The 17,310-nt window shown below is 46.1% G+C and overlaps 1 protein-coding gene across 1 annotated transcript in view; it reads right to left on the bottom strand.

The window, feature by feature from the left end:
- Nucleotides 1-17,310, bottom strand: part of ASIC2 (acid sensing ion channel subunit 2) — a 1,070,968-nt gene that overhangs the window by 911,744 nt on the left and 141,914 nt on the right. The gene's annotated exons all lie outside the window — the stretch shown is intronic.

A 17,310-nucleotide genomic window follows, 5' to 3' on the forward strand; every position in this document is an offset into this window, starting at 1 on the left:
GCAGCAGTCCTTCAGCGGTATAGGGACTGACGTACAGTCTGCTAATCACTAACACACAACCTGCTTGTTCCACAAAAGTTCTTATAAGGACTGGTAACTTGGTATAGGGTGCTACGGTACATAGGCTTGAGTGCGGTACAGTCTGCTGTTCTGTAAGGACCGCTATCGGTCCACAATAGATAGGGTTGACGTGCACCACTGCTGACCGCTGCCCTATACTGCAGCAGTCCTTCAGCGGTATAGGGACTGACGTACAGTCTGCTAAACACTAATACACAACCTGCTTGGTCCACAAAAGTTCTTATAAGGACTGGTAACTTGGTATAGGGTGCTACGGTACATAGGCTTGAGTGCGGTACAGTCTGCTGTTCTGTAAGGACCGCTATCGGTCCACAATAGATAGGGTTGACGTGCACCACTGCTGACCGCTCACCTATACTGCAGCAGTCCTTCAGCGGTATAGGGACTGACGTACAGTCTGCTAATCACTAACACACAACCTGCTTGTTCCACAAAAGTTCTTATAAGGACTGGTAACTTGGTATAGGGTGCTACGGTACATAGGCTTGAGTGCGGTACAGTCTGCTGTTCTGTAAGGACCGCTATCGGTCCACAATAGATAGGGTTGACGTGCACCACTGCTGACCGCTGCCCTATACTGCAGCAGTCCTTCAGCGGTATAGGGACTGACGTACAGTCTGCTAATCACTAACACACAACCTGCTTGTTCCACAAAAGTTCTTATAAGGACTGGTAACTTGGTATAGGGTGCTACGGTACATAGGCTTGAGTGCGGTACAGTCTGCTGTTCTGTAAGGACCGCTATCGGTCCACAATAGATAGGGTTGACGTGCACCACTGCTGACCGCTGCCCTATACTGCAGCAGTCCTTCAGCGGTATAGGGACTGACGTACAGTCTGCTAAACACTAATACACAACCTGCTTGGTCCACAAAAGTTCTTATAAGGACTGGTAACTTGGTATAGGGTGCTACGGTACATAGGCTTGAGTGCGGTACAGTCTGCTGTTCTGTAAGGACCGCTATCGGTCCACAATAGATAGGGTTGACGTGCACCACTGCTGACCGCTGCCCTATACTGCAGCAGTCCTTCAGCGGTATAGGGACTGACGTACAGTCTGCTAAACACTAACACACAACCTGCTTGGTCCACAAAAGTTCTTATAAGGACTGGTAACTTGGTATAGGGTGCTACGGTACATAGGCTTGAGTGCGGTACAGTCTGCTGTTCTGTAAGGACCGCTATCGGTCCACAATAGATAGGGTTGACGTGCACCACTGCTGACCGCTCACCTATACTGCAGCAGTCCTTCAGCGGTATAGGGACTGACGTACAGTCTGCTAATCACTAACACACAACCTGCTTGTTCCACAAAAGTTCTTATAAGGACTGGTAACTTGGTATAGGGTGCTACGGTACATAGGCTTGAGTGCGGTACAGTCTGCTGTTCTGTAAGGACCGCTATCGGTCCACAATAGATAGGGTTGACGTGCACCACTGCTGACCGCTGCCCTATACTGCAGCAGTCCTTCAGCGGTATAGGGACTGACGTACAGTCTGCTAAACACTAATACACAACCTGCTTGGTCCACAAAAGTTCTTATAAGGACTGGTAACTTGGTATAGGGTGCTACGGTACATAGGCTTGAGTGCGGTACAGTCTGCTGTTCTGTAAGGACCGCTATCGGTCCACAATAGATAGGGTTGACGTGCACCACTGCTGACCGCTGCCCTATACTGCAGCAGTCCTTCAGCGGTATAGGGACTGACGTACAGTCTGCTAAACACTAATACACAACCTGCTTGGTCCACAAAAGTTCTTATAAGGACTGGTAACTTGGTATAGGGTGCTACGGTACATAGGCTTGAGTGCGGTACAGTCTGCTGTTCTGTAAGGACCGCTATAGGTCCACAATAGATAGGGTTGACGTGCACCACTGCTGACCGCTCACCTATACTGCAGCAGTCCTTCAGCGGTATAGGGACTAAGAGTTTTGTCACAGGGTCATTTAAAAAATGACATGCAGAGGAAGAGGCAGGCCCTTCCGCAGGGGTGGTAGGGGTAGGGCAGGAGCAACAGGCTTGAGCCAAAGTGGGAAGTTGCAGAAGGTGCGTTCAATTACTTTAAAGGATGCACCAGACTTGGTTGAGTGGCTCGCTCAGCCTTACTCTTCTGCACCCTCCTCATCCTCTCGATCTGCACCCTCTTCTTCACTCTCTGCTATGTGCACCCCCAAAGACACTACCACCAACAACACGACCACCACCACCACCACCACATACCTTCCGCTTGAGTCACTGGAATTATTTTCCGATCCATATCAAGAGGACATTTCTGATGCGCAGCCACTCTTGGTATTGGATCAGGAAGAGGAGGTAGCAACAAGCGCTACTCAGCAGTCTGACGCCAGTACCCAGATCAGCCCAAGGAGGAGGTTGGTCCCCGGTGTTGCTGCCTACTCTACTTATAGCGGTGGGGAAGGTGACGTTGATGATGACGTGTCTAGTGATGTCACGTGGGTGCCCACAAGAGAGGAAGAGGAGGGGAGTTCAGAGGGAGATATGGACCAGCAGATAGGGAGGAGAAGCAGCAATGACTTACATTGCACAGCAGGGACAAAGCAGACTGCAAATGTATCAGGAGCGAGTCATCGACCATGTACGGTCACATCTGGCGCTCCCAGGACACCGGCACATGGCTCCGCAGTGTGGGCTTTTTTTAACGTGTCCGCTGCTGACAATAGCGTTGCCATCTGCAATCTTTGCAGTCAACGCGTTAGTCGCGGTAAGCCCAATACTCACCTAGGGACGACCGCCTTAAGAAGGCACATGAGCAGCCATCACCGAGCCCAGTGGGAGCAACGGAACACACAAAGCCACACTGCAGGCTCTCACCGTCCAGCCTCGTCTTCTACTTCTCCTTCTCCTCTCTCCTCACAATTGTCCTCCACTCCACCTTCCATCACGCCAAGCTCACATTTTTCTGCAAAAAGGCAGGCTTCCGTGGGCCTAATGTTTGAGCGTAAAAAAATGATGACGCCGGATAACCCTCTTGCCCAACGGTTGGCGGCTGGCTTGTCAGAACTCATAGCCCGCCAACTACTGCCATATAAACTGGTGGACTCGGAGGCCTTTCGCAAATTTGTGGCCATTGGAACACCACAATGGAAGGTCCCAGGAAGGAAGTATTTCTCAGAGAAGGGCATCCCAGAGCTATATGGCCATGTTCAGCGGCAAGTGAATGTATCTCTGGCACACAGTGTCGGTGCCAAGATACATCTGACCACAGACACGTGGTCTAGCAAACACGGGCAGGGAAGGTATATCAGTTTTACTGCCCACTGGGTGAACCTTCTGACGGCCGTCAAGCATGTAACCCGTGGCACCCGTGTAGATTTGGTTTTACCGCCACGGATTGCATGCAGGCCTGACTCTTCTTCTCCTCCTCCTACTCCATCCTCCTCCCTCTCCTCCTCAGCTGCCTCCTCCTTTTCCGCTGCTAGCGTCTCTTCCACTGCACCGCCCAAGCTCCCCAGAACCTATTCCACATGCCAGGTGAGACGTTGCCATGCCGTGCTGCGTCTGTTGTGCCTGGAAGCAAAGAGCCACACTGGCCCGGCACTCCTTTCAGCTTTGCGTTCACAGGCAGATGAGTGGCTAACACCGCTCAATTTGACAGTTGGTAAAGTGGTGTGTGACAACGGTGCCAATCTGCTTAGCGCATTGAAACAGGGCAAAATCACGCACGTGCCGTGCATGGCACACGTCTTAAACTTGGTCGTGCAGCGATTCCTTGTCAAATACCCTGGGGTCCAGGACATCTTGCGGCAGGCAAGGAAAATCTCGGCCCATTTCAGAAGATCTTACACGGCCATGGCTCGCCTTGCTGACATTCAGCGGCGACACCATCTGCCGGTCAGACGTCTTATTTGCGATTGCCCGACGCGATGGAACTCAACCTTCTATATGCTTGATAGGCTGCTCCAGCAGAAACGTGCAGTTAACGTCTACCTGTATGAACTCTGCGAAAGAAACGGTTCTGGGGAGCTGGGTTTTTTTTCACCGCGCCAGTGGCTGCTCATGCGCGACACATGCAGACTTCTGCGGCCATTTGAGGAGATCACCAAACTGGTCAGTCGCAGCCATGGCGCCATCAGTGACATGGTACCTTATGCCTTCTTTCTGGAGCGTGCATTGCGTCGTGTCATTGATCAGGCTGTGGAGGAGCAGGAGCGGGAAGATGAGGAAGTCGCAATGCTGGATGAATTCCCAGGGGGGGCTACTCTATCTGAGACAAGTCAACAACAGGAGTCTGATGAGGAGTCAGAGGAGGATGGTGCCGGGGCGGATGAGCAGGAGCAAGAAGAGCATGCTTTAAACCTTTCTGGGATCCCTGTTGTGCGAGGATGGGGAGAGGAGAATGAAGAGGACGACATTATCCTGGATGATGAGCAGGAGCCAGGCCACCACACCGCTTCCACTTTAGTGCAAATGGGGGCCTTCATGCTCCAGTGTTTTAATAGGGACCCCCGTATAAAAAGCATGAGGGTCAAGGACCAGTACTGGGTGGCAACGTACTTAGACCCCCGGTACAAACACAAAATGGCGGAAATGTTACCGCCGTCGCAGAGGGCTGTCAGAATGCAGCACTTCCAGGCCTTGCTTCGAGAAATGCTGCATTCTGCTTTTGCGTGCGCTGGCAGAGGAGCAATTCCCACTCCCAGAGAAGGATTTGCAGGTACCAATCCAACAGCGCCTGCAAGAAGAGGCCGGTTTGAAGATGTGTTGGTGACTTCGGATATGAGGTCATTCTTTCAGCCGACCCATCGACAGGTGTCATCCGGATCCAGCATCAGGGAACGCCTAGACCGTCAGGTGTCCGACTACATTGGGTTAACGGCCGATGTGGACGCTCTGAGGAGTGATGAACCCCTAGACTACTGGGTGGGCAGGCTTGACCTCTGGCCAGAGCTTGCCCAATTTGCAATCGAACTGTTGGCTTGCCCCTCATCCAGTGTCCTGTCCGAAAGGACGTTCAGCGCAGCAGGGGGGATTGTGACCGATAAGCGTACTCGCCTAGCTCACCACAGTGTTAACTACCTCACATTTCTAAAAATGAATGAGGCATGGATCTCGGAGGAATTCAACACATGTGATCAGTAGACCATGTATATGTCTATAAACAATTTTTGGAATCAAGCACACAGACCTTCTTAATTCATTTGGCTCACTTCCCTGACCCAAAAAAGCACACCGTACTATATGCCCCTACCCTCCTCTTTGAAGAGGTTGAGCGGTGTCATATTTCTACTGGGGCTGCTTATTATGAGGGGTTCCCACCATCCCTGTGCTGTGCTGACTTCCTCCTGGGTGTTCTTATTATGAGGGGCTCCCACCATCCCTGTGCTGTGCTGACTTCCTCCTGGGGGTTCTTATTATGAGGGGATCACACCATCCCTGTGCTGTGCTGACTTCCTCCTGGGGCTGCTTACGGTGCTGCTGTCAGCGCTGTATGTCACGGAGCTGCTGTCAGCGCTGTATGTCACGGAGCTGCTGTCAGCGCTGTATGTCACGGAGCTGCTGTCAGCGCTGTATGTCACGGAGCTGCTGTCAGCGCTGTATGTCACGGAGCTGCTGTCAGCGCTGTATGTCACGGAGCTGCTGTCAGCGCTGTATGTCACGGAGCTGCTGTCAGCGCTGTATGTCACGGAGCTGCTGTCAGCGCTGTATGTCACGGAGCTGCTGTCAGCGCTGTATGTCACGGAGCTGCTGTCAGCGCTGTATGTCACGGAGCTGCTGTCAGCGCTGTATGTCACGGTGCTGCTGTCAGCGCTGTATGTCACGGAGCTGCTGTCAGCGCTGTATGTCACGGAGCTGCTGTCAGTGCTGTATGTCACGGAGCTGCTGTCAGCGCTGTATGTCACGGAGCTGCTGTCAGCGCTGTATGTCACGGAGCTGCTGTCAGCGCTGTATGTCACGGTGCTGCTGTCAGCGCTGTATGTCACGGAGCTGCTGTCAGCGCTGTATGTCACGGAGCTGCTGTCAGCGCTGTATGTCACGGAGCTGCTGTCAGCGCTGTATGTCACGGAGCTGCTGTCAGCGCTGTATGTCACGGAGCTGCTGTCAGCGCTGTATGTCACGGTGCTGATGTCAGTGCTCTGTATTACGGTGCTGCTGTCAGTGCTCTGTATCTCCTGCACCCTCTTGTTTGCCTACCCTGGTCCCTGACCTTCCCTCTCCTCCATTGCCTTCATTAGCTCCATAGTCCTGAATTGTCAGAACAATTTCCCAAATAAAAAAAAAATGCTTGTAGTTATCGATCCCAAATTCACCTCATACATGTATTATGCTATTGTCCAGGTGGTGGGACTACGTGCTACCCCCTAATAATTACCCCGTGGCCGCAAATTCGACCTAAAGGTTTGCGAAATTCGCCTCCCATTGAAGTCAATGGAGCCCGCGGCGAACGGTCGTTTTCGCGAACGTTTGTGTCCGTTCGCGTTTCGCGTTCGCGAAACGTCCCGTCGGAAGTTCGTCCATCACTAATCAGTTATACTGTATTCATGATTATTCATGTTGGGGAATGCAGTCTACATGGCTCCTTAGAATGACACGGAGAGTGGAGGTTGATATGGTGTATAAATGTCTGCTGCTGAGAATGGCACTCCAGCTTTCTGTGCGCAGGCATCCGATTTACAATAAGCCACAGTGTAATGCCTCCTAACTTTATTACAATGGATTTCTGCCACCTACAAAAATCTTTAAATCATCCACTGCCACAACAGATGTTGCAGAAAGGTCAGTGTCAAATGATGTTTTCTAAATCTTTTATGCCAAATGTGTTTGCAATCTAAACCACGCTTACCTGTGTGAATGAGGCCTCATTGGTGTTTTTTATTCTCTGCGAGAACTGCTGGGTTGAAATAAACTGTACAGCATGCAGTTAAACATCCATAAATCATTCATCAATAAACAATAACATCCTGGCTGCGTTCCTATTCCAATTATGTTAAATCTTCCGGTACATACAGATTTTTTAAATTAAATTGTATGATAGGTTAACAATAAACCTCTTGTAGAATCATACCCATGTTAAATTAATGCCCCACCCCTTATTAACCACTACAATACAGGGCGCTTTCGCCCCTTTCCTTCCCAGCCCAATTTTCAGCTTTCAGCGCTCTCGCAATTTCAATGACAATTGCGCGGTCATGCTATGCTGTACCCAAATGAAATTTTTATCATTTTGTTCGCACAAATAGAGCTTTATTTTGGTGGTATTTATTCACGACTCAGTTTTTTATTTTTTGCGATATAAGCGCAAAAAAAAGTGGAAATTTGGAAAAATAACCATTTTATTTTTTCTATTTTAAAAGAAATCCAATAAAATCAAATTTTGTCATAAATTTAAGCCAAAATGTATTCTGCTACATGTTTTTGGTAAAAAAAAATTCCGTTAAGTGTATAATAATTGGTTTGTGTGATCACGGACAGATGTACGCAAATGATCATGTACAGATGTGTGCAGGTGATCACGTACATATGTGTGCAGATAATCATTGGGACATGTGATTTTAGTGGGACATGTGTTTTTTTATTTGGGGACATGTGTGGTGACATGTGTATTTTGGGGACATGTGTGTTTACACTGTAGGTTTACACTAGATTAGTGATCAGTGAGTAAAAAGCTGTAAAAACAGCTCATACTCACTGATCACCAGCTGGATGCAGCGATCTGCTCTCCTCTCCTCAGCGACGACTTCCATGTGAGGAGAGGAGGAGCCGATTGCCTAGCAAACGGCTGTTTTGATCACATGACGGCTGTGATTGGACACGGTCGTCATGTGATCAGGAGGGCCAATCACAGAGCCCTCCTGCCGATCCGAGATGCGCCGTGTCTGGGTGACACAAGCGCATCGGGATCGCGCCTCTGCGCGGGCACGTGCGCACGATCCCCCTCCTTCTGAAGGACGTTCCTGAACGTCCAGTCAGAAGGAGGCGGCTCCCACCCGGCCGTATATGTACATTGGCTGGGTGGGAAGTAGTTAAAGTACATTCTCTGCCTATAACAGCTTGTTGGACTACCAGCAAAAAAACAAAAAAGCCCTTGGAAACTTTTTTGAAATGTTGGCAACTATTCATGGATCACCATGAAGGCCTCTTAAGCCCTCCTAGGGAAAGAGAGCCTTGACTGATGGGGGGATGGCCAGGTGCAGGACAAAAGGAAATCATTGGTAGAAACATAGGGTATGGAATGGGCCTTAGCTCAGGGAACGTGTGCCCCAGGGAATTCTGGGTCTTTCAGAAGAATTGGATGGAAGAGCTGCCCTCCTCCCGCACCCTTTTCTTCTCTGTTCTGGTATGTCACAGCTTGCTGCAGTTTTTTGACCTTGTCAGCATTTTAAGTTGATGTAATGAGCTATGCCCTCAATGAAAAATTGGAAGTAGGCTGCCTGTCCAGCACTTATGGTAAGGACAGGCCCCACTTCCCCCTTTTGCAATCGAGTGCTCACAGTACGACTGACTGGCACTGGTTAAATGTGTTCACATGTTACGTGCTGAAATTTAATAAAGGTGTGGCCTTGCCCTTTCCAACCTAATGATCGTAAGTGTTTTATTTAATGGGGTAAAAGGGCAAGGGTTGTGGGGGATTTGATCCCATTGTGTTACATTAATTTGTACCTAGGCCCATTGCGCCTCAGCAGTCAAGTATTTGTTAATGAAGGCTTAAAGTGATTGTAAGGGTTCATTTTTTTGTTTTTGTTTTTGTTTTTTAAATAACGAACATCTATTTAACTCCACTGTGCAGCTCGTTTTGCACAGAGTGGCCCCGATCATTGTCTTCTAGGGTCCACCCCGGTGTCTCTCGCGGCTCCTCCCCACATCAGATAACACCCTAGAAGTGGGGTGAGCCATTGCTGAGCCTATCATCTACTAGGACCCCCAGGTCCTTTTCCATCCTAGATTCCCCCAGAGGTTCTCCCCTCTGTGTATAGATTGCACCCATATTTTTGCCCCCCAAATGCATTATTTTACATCTTACATTTTTTCTACATTGAACCTCATTTGCCATGTAGTTGCCCACCCCATTCATTTGTTCAGATCTTTTTGCAAGGTTTCCACATCCTGTGGAGAAGTTATTGCCCTGCTTAGCTTAGTATCGTCCGCAAATACAGAGATTGAACTTTTTACCCCATCCTCCAGGATACTTCATGAACAAATTAAACAGGACTGGTCCCAGCACAGAACCCTGGGGGACCCCACAACCCACCCCTGACCATTCTGAGTACTCCCCATTTATCATCACCCTCTGAATTTGCCCTCTTAGCCAACTTTCAATCCATGTACTCACCCTATGGTCCATGCCAATGGACCTTATTTTGTACAGTTAAAGTTTATGGGGAACTGTGTCAAATGCTTTTGCAAAATCCAGATACACCACGTCTACGGGCCTTCCTTTATCTAGATGGCAACTCACTTCCTCATAGAAGGTTAATAGATTGGTTTGGCAAGAACAACTCTTCATGAATGCATGCTGATTACTGCTAAGGATACCGTTCTCATTACTAAACTCTTGTATATAGTCCCTTATCACCCCCTCCAAGAGTTTACATACTATTGATGTTAGGCTACCTGGTCTGTAATTCCCAGGGATGTATTTTGGGCCCTTTTTAAATATTGGTGCTACATTGGCTTTTCTCCAAACAGCTGGTACCATTCCAGTCAGTAGACTGTCAATAAAAATTAGAAACAATGGTCTGACAATTATTTGACTGAGTTTCCCAAGTACCCTTGGGTGCAAGCCATCTGATCCAAAGTCTAATTTTAATTCTGTCCTCTGTTAACCATGGAGGTGCTACCTGTGATGTATCATGAGGATAAACACTGCAGTTTTGGTTACTGAAGCCCCCCAATTCCCTTGTGAAGACTGAGGAGAAAAATTAATTCAATACTTTTGCCATCTCCCCATCCTTTGTAACCAGATGTCCTTCCTCATTCTTTATGGGGCCAATATGGTCTGTCCTCCCTTTTTTACTGTTTACATACTTAAAGAATTTCTTGGGATTTTTTTGCTCTCCTCCATTATGTGTCTTTCATGTTCTATCTTAGCCGTCCTTATTGCACTTTTACATTTCTTGTTGCATTCTTTATAAAGTCCGAATGCTGATGATGATCCCCCAACCTTGTATTTTTTGAAGGCCTTCTCCTTTGCTTTTATATGCATTTTTACATTGGAGTTGAACCATCCAGGACTGTTGTTCGCTCTTTTAAGTGTATTACCCAATGGGATGCATTGGCTAATGCCCTTATTTAATATGCTCTTAAAGCAAACCTATCTCTCCTCCGTGTTTTGTTCCTAAGATTTTATCCCAATTTATGCCTTCTAGCAAGGTTCGTAGTTTAGGGAAGTTGGCTCTTGAAATTCAGTGTCTTTGTATTCCCCTTATGTTTCCTATTTGCGTGATTTATACTGAAGCCAATTGACCTGTGATCGCCGTTACCTAAATTGCCCCTTATTTCCACATCCATGATCTGGTCTGTATTTTTGGTAATAAGTAGATCCAGTAACTCTTTATTTCTAGTTGGTGCATCTACCATATGACCCATAAAATTGCCCTGCAAGACATTTAGGAACTGGCGAGCCTTAGATGAATGCACGGTTCCCTCCGCCAGTCTATGTCTGGATAGTTAAAGTCCCCCATTATGATAACACTTCCCATCCTTGCTACTAATCCAAATTGTAATAGGAGATCGGTGTCCCCTTCCTCCCTCAGGTTAGGGGGCCTATAGCATACTCCCAGTATTATTTCCCCCTTAGCTTCATCCCTTTGGAGCTCTACTCATAAAGATTCCACCTCCTCCCTAGCTCCCTTAGTGATGTCATCTCTCAAATTCACTTGTACATAATTCTTGATATATAGGCATACCCCTCCCCCTTTTGTACCCTCTCTATCCTTGCGAAAAAGGGTATACCCTTGAATGTTTGCTAGCCAATCATGAGAGCTGTTGAACCAGGTCTCTGAAATTCCCACAAAGTCCAAATCCTACAACAGTATCTCTAGTTCACCCATTTTGTCTGCCAGGCTCCTGGCATTGGTGAACATGCCATGTAGTTTAGGCCGTTTGCATATTATCCTCTTATTGGGTGTTCCAAGATTGCAACTAGGACTTGCTACTATACTTAACTTGGGTTTATGTGCTTTGTTCAACCTACCACTAATCCCCCCAATACTACCCTCTGGAATATGTTCCACGCTGACTATCTCTACCTCTGGACCCTCCCACCATTGCCTAGTTTAAAAACCCCTCCAACTTTTTGCCCATCGTCATTCCAAGCTGATCTGTACCCTCATTTAGCTGCAGTCTGCCCCTTCTATAGTACTGGTTAAGAAGTTGGCCCAGTCCTACAGGAACCCAAACCCCTCCTTACTACACCAGCTCTTCAGCCACTTGTTTACTTCCCTAATCTCCCTCTGCCTTTCTGGTGTGGCGAAATGTACCAGTAGTATTCCTGAGAATACTACCTTGGAGGTCCTTTTCCTCAATTTAGCTCCCAAGTCCCTAAAATCGTTCTTTAGGACGTGCACCATGACAGCCGGGTCTTCCCCAGCCCCTCCCATTAATCAGTCCACCAGATCTGTGATGTGTCGAACCGGAGCGCCCGGTAGACAACAAACTGTTCGGTGCTTCAGCTCTTTGTTACAGATTGGCCTCTCTGTCCTAAGAATTGAGTCCCCTACCACCAGAATCTGTCTTTCCTTTCCCTTCACTCCTCCCCCCCCCCCCCCCAACTCTCGCTGGAGGAGTTCTTCCCCCGACAGCTAGGAGAGTCTCTCAGCTCCAGCAGTGCTGGTCCCTGACTGGTTTCACCAATGGCACTCAATGGAGCGTACTTATTGGGATGCTCCAGCCCTGGATCAGCCTGGTACTTCCCCCTCTACTCTTCCTGACTGTCACCCATCTACTCTTTGCTAGTGCCTGGATCTCTTTGTCTCCAGTCCTCTGTGCTGGCTCCTGCCGGCACCTGCTGTGTATGTTCCTGGCTCTCCCACCTAGAGATAGAAGAAAAAAATTGCAACAAGGCCAGACTTAGGGAGAAATCAATAGATCTCTAACAATTAGCCAAGATGACTATCCCTGGCAAGTAAATTTTAGGGGAGCAACCCTGCCTAAACTCCAGGGTGCTATACTTACCTTGTGCTTCTGTCTCCAAGTTTAGGTGAAATCTACTTCCAGTTCCCCCTTATCCCTGTCGCCATAATGTTCTGGTGTGGCAGGGCTTAATAGAACTGAAAGAGCTGTGACCAGCACTCATCAAGAGTGCTCAACTATGTCTGCCCTTTCTACCTAGATTCTCTCATTCATAGAAACTGCACTACAGCATCTATGAATAAAACACGATCTACAAATGGAGGGGCAGACTTTTCAATCATTCTCCCATCTCCATTCATACATCATGCTTTCACCAATATGATTGGATTTATAAATACTTTAGAGATACTAGTGAGCTCAATTTGAGCATTGTGCAGCCATAATTAAATTCCACCATTCTACATAGTATAAATTGTTATTTTTAAAGAAGCGAGTATCAAGGCCAATTTACTGCCCACAGTGTCACGGATTGGGTACAAGCATGCAGCTAGTGAAAATCTAGGACACAAGATATGCACATGCCTGTTCCATGTCATTGGCTCTCCAGGGATTAAACAGGAGAGGAGGATGACTTGCTCCAGATGTTATACCTTTAAAAACAACTCACAAATGCCTGGTAGATTGCTTTTAATCTGTCAGGGTGTCCGAAGCCAGGGCATGATTAATCTGTCATCTCTTCCAGTGAGGAAACCAAAAACAATTGATTCACAACTGTATTTACAGGATTTTAACAGTCAGTTCATTCCAGTCTATATAGAGATTGTCACTCAAACGGTTCTTGCATTCAAAGCACTGTTTAAATCCTGGGGTTCTCAGCGTACTCCCTAAATGTTGTTTTTTACAATGCAGGGAGTAGGTGTACTCCCAAAAAACACAGACTGCAAAGGAAGTAAAATCTGAATTCAACTTTGCTTACTAATAGTATTAGATACATAAATATTAAATTCCTAATGCTGTACAAAAGAACAATATGTACCTAGGACAACCACAATATGTCCGGTACAACCTAGAGGCAATTCATGCATAAAGTGGTTTATTGCTGAGCAGCTTACAAAAGAAAAGTAATCATTGTACTGAAGAAAAAAAAACAAAAAACTATGATCATGTGAAAATATAATGAAAATATAATCATCATACAAAAAAATAGATTTCATTACTCTATAAATTTTCCTCAGTAATTTTGTTATCATAATTATATGCAACATGGATTTCCAATGGGTAAAGTCAATTAAAGGGGGGGCATAGCACTTGCTTTTCAAGATAAAAAGCAGAAAACCTCTTTATGAGTTGCCAGGACTGGTGAAGGATTTTTGACACCCTAGGAGAAACCTAATTTTGTCACCCCATTGGCTCCACCCCTTTTCCCTGCCCATGTAAACCCCACCTTTTTAATGAAGCTCCCATCAAATGCAGCCCCCATCAAATGCAGCCTCACCAGCGCCCATCAAATGCAGCCTCACCAGTGCCCATCAAGGAATGTTTGCTCATTCAGGAGTCGGGACACAGGCACAATCCTCCATCGCTTCTGACACTATGTGCGAATGGAGTGAGGGCTGCCTGCTGATGCTGAGACTTTGTTGCTTGCTGCAGAGAGAAGAGAGTAGAAACACCCTAGGCAGCAAGGCACCCTAGGCGGCTGCCTAGTTTGCCTAGTGGTAGCACCGGCCCTATGTGTTGCAATTAAAGTGGAAGTAAATCCTCCCATCATTTTCAGCCAAGGAAGCTGCCATCTTGACTTCTGTTTAATCTTCAACTGCCATGTTGTTGCACATGTGGTTAAACACCTGCAGGATTCTGACTATCAATAATTAAAAGAACTGAATTGCTTTTACCTAGCAACAGTATATAAAGATAGTCTTAACTTGCTGTAACAGTCCCCATTTTTTCCCTAACAAATTGTCTACAGTTTTTGTTTTTCTGTATTTTTTTATTGCTTTCTGTTTGTATGGGTTCTCTTTCACTTTATTCAGTATATCACTATACTTGATAGGTGGCACCAGTTGGCCTACGAACGCTTTGGTCTGAATTGTTTCCTCATGTGCTGTGCCTTTTTATGCAGATGTTTCCCCTGTAGTACTTATGGTTATCACTTGTATCTGTCATAATGTTCAGGGATTTAATCCCCCACAGAAATGGAAAAAAAAACTATATAAATGGTGTATTACATGCCATTCACACTCAGTCACTGAGATTTGTTTTCGGTATTCTGCAAAAAAACTTTGTTGATCCTGCTGCTTTCTATTTCCCCCTTCTGTCCAAGTCCCCAATTCAGTTAAGGATTTTGCAGCTGTGGTGTGGCAAGTCTGCACATGCTCCATTTTCAGTTAGTTTCTATGCTGAGCATTTCCTCTCCATCACATGAGTAGCCCATGTGACTATAGAGTCACATGTGGGCATATACACAGTGGTAAATGACAGCCCACTTCCTCCCTCCTCCTCCATGCCCACTAACCAGCTAAACACGAGGAGGGTGGAATATTACATTTTAGATTTTCAGGTATTTACCGAAACATATTCAAGCTATAACTATATAATGGGCTGAAAGTGCACACTATCAGGTTTAATTTGAGGGGATGTACATCCAAATTGGAGGAAGGGTTTAGGAATTACAGCTCTTAAGAATAGAAATCCCCCTTTTTCAAGTGACCAAAAGAAATTGGACAATTGAATAAAAAGCAGTTTCATGGCCAGTTGGGGGCTACTCCTTATTTCTTCATCAATTAAGCAGGTAAAAAGGTCTGGAGTTTATTTTAAGTGTGTTATTTGCATTTGGAATCTATTACTGTGAGCCTACATCATGTGTTCAAATGAGCTGTCCATGCAAGTGAAAAAAAACATTGTAAGGCTTAAAAAATTAAACAAATCCATCAGAGAGATGGCAGCAACATTGGGAGTGGCCAAATCAACAGTTTGGTACATTCTGAGGAAAGAAGAATGCACTGGTAAGCTCAGCATCATAAAAAGGCCTGGACATCCATGTACGACAATAGTGGTGGATGATCACAGGATCCTCTCTATGGTAAAGAAAAACCCATTCGCAACATCCAGACAAGTGAAGGACACTCTCCAGGAGGTGGGTGTATCATTGTCAAAGTCTACAATCAAGAGAAGACTTCATGAGAGCAAATACAGAGGGTTCATCACAAGGTGCAAACCATTCACGAGCCTGAAGAATAGAAAAGCCTGATTAGACTTTGTCAAAAAACATCTAAAAAAGCCAGACCAGTTTTGGAAAAGCATTCATTGGATGGATGAAACTAAGATTAATCTGTACCAGAATAACCAGAAGAAAAAAAGTGTGGAGAAGGCTTGGAGCAGTTTATGATCCAAAGTACACAACGTCATCTGTAAAACATGGTGGAGGCAGAGTGAAGGCATTGGCATGCATGGCTTCCAGTGGTTCTGGGTCATTGAGGTTTATTGATGATATGACAGAAGACAGAAGCAGCCAGATTAATTCTGCAGTGTTTAAAGATACAGTATACTGTCAACCCAGATTCAGCCAAATGCAGAAAAGTTGATTGGACGGCACTTCACAGTACAGATGGACAATGATCCAAAACACACTGCAAAAGCAACCCAGGAGCCTTTGACGGAAAAGAAGTGGAATATTCTGCAATGGCCGGGTCAACCACCTGATCTCAATCCAATTGAGCATGCATTTCACTTGCTGAAAGCAAAATTAAAGGCAGAAAGACCCACAAACAAACAAAGAACAACTGAAGACAACTGCAGTTAGCAATGCATCAGAAAGGAGGAAACCCATGGGTACCAGACTTCAGTCATTGCCAGTAAAGATTTTTCAACAAAATATTAAAATGTTAAAAATAAAATTTTTATTTAGGATTATATTAATTTGTCAAATTACATTTGAGCTCCTGAAAATGGGGTGACTGTGTACAAAAATGGTTGCAGTTCCTAAAATTTGTACTTGATATTTATGTTCAACCCCTTGAAAAGCTGAAAGTCTGCACTTTGAATTCATTTGGATTGTTTCGTTTTAATTTTATTCTGGTGGCATACACAGCCGAAAGTATGAAAATTGTGCCTGTGTCCAAATATATATGGCCAAATATATATGGACCTAACTGTATCTCCCCCATATTCAGTCAGAATAAAAAAAAAAGCTGTACATCTGGCATGACAAGCCATATAGATTTGCTAGGTCCATTTTGTATTGTTCACATAAACCAGGAGGACTGGGTTTACTGCAGCTATGGCTTTACCATCTAGCCTCTTAACTAGTGCAGTTGGCCCAATGGAACATTGTGGACTCCAAAGTCCTCTGCTTCAAATTAGAGGTGAATTCTATCTCACTATATTTCCTTCCGGGCCTGCTTTTGTCTAATATAGCACCTACAAAAGGAATTATTGACACTCAATCTTATAGTTGCGCAATCTCTTAAACTTTGATAAAAAAAAAAAAATTGAAACTAGCATCAAACATATCACCCTGGTGTTGGTTCTTGGGAGACCCCAGATTTGGTATAGCTTTTTCCAGACCCAGATACTTTAATTTGTGTACATCCCATGCTATGGTTAACGTCTCCAGATCCGCGCTATAGCCAAATGACGGCTATAGCAGGGACCTGCTTTGCCGGGAGGACATCAATAGATATCCTCCCGTGCCTGAGCAGCCTGCACTCCTCCTGCAGATTGGAGTAAGGGGTCGATCCCGAACCCCTTACCACACGATCAGCTGCCAGCCAATGACAACTGACCACGTGATGTAAACAGAGCCGTTAATTGTCTATTGTTTTCCTCGTGCTGATAGCGCGAGGCGAAAAAAAAACGCAGATCACCAGCGTCTGTGAGAGAGACATCAGTCCCGATCACGGGGAGCTGCCGCCAGCCTCAGTGCCCACCTGTGCCACGTGCCAGTGCCACCCAACATTAAACAGTGCCGCCTACCAGTGCCCACTAGCGCCAACCATCAGTGCCCACAGTGCCACCATTCAGTGCCACCTATCAGTGCCGCCTTATCTGTGCCCTCCAGTGCCGCCTCATCAGCGCATATCAACGAAGGAGAAAAATGACCCGTTTGCAAAATTTTATAACAACCTATAAAACACGATTTATTTTCTTCAAAATTTTTTTTGTTTGTTTAGCAAAAAATAAAAATCCCAGCTGTGATTA

The sequence above is a fragment of the Lithobates pipiens genome, unplaced genomic scaffold, assembly GCF_037356315.1.
Source record: "Lithobates pipiens isolate NorthernLeopardFrog02 unplaced genomic scaffold, aLitPip1_a1.2 Scaffold_28, whole genome shotgun sequence".
NCBI classification, from domain to species: Eukaryota; Metazoa; Chordata; class Amphibia; order Anura; family Ranidae; genus Lithobates; species Lithobates pipiens.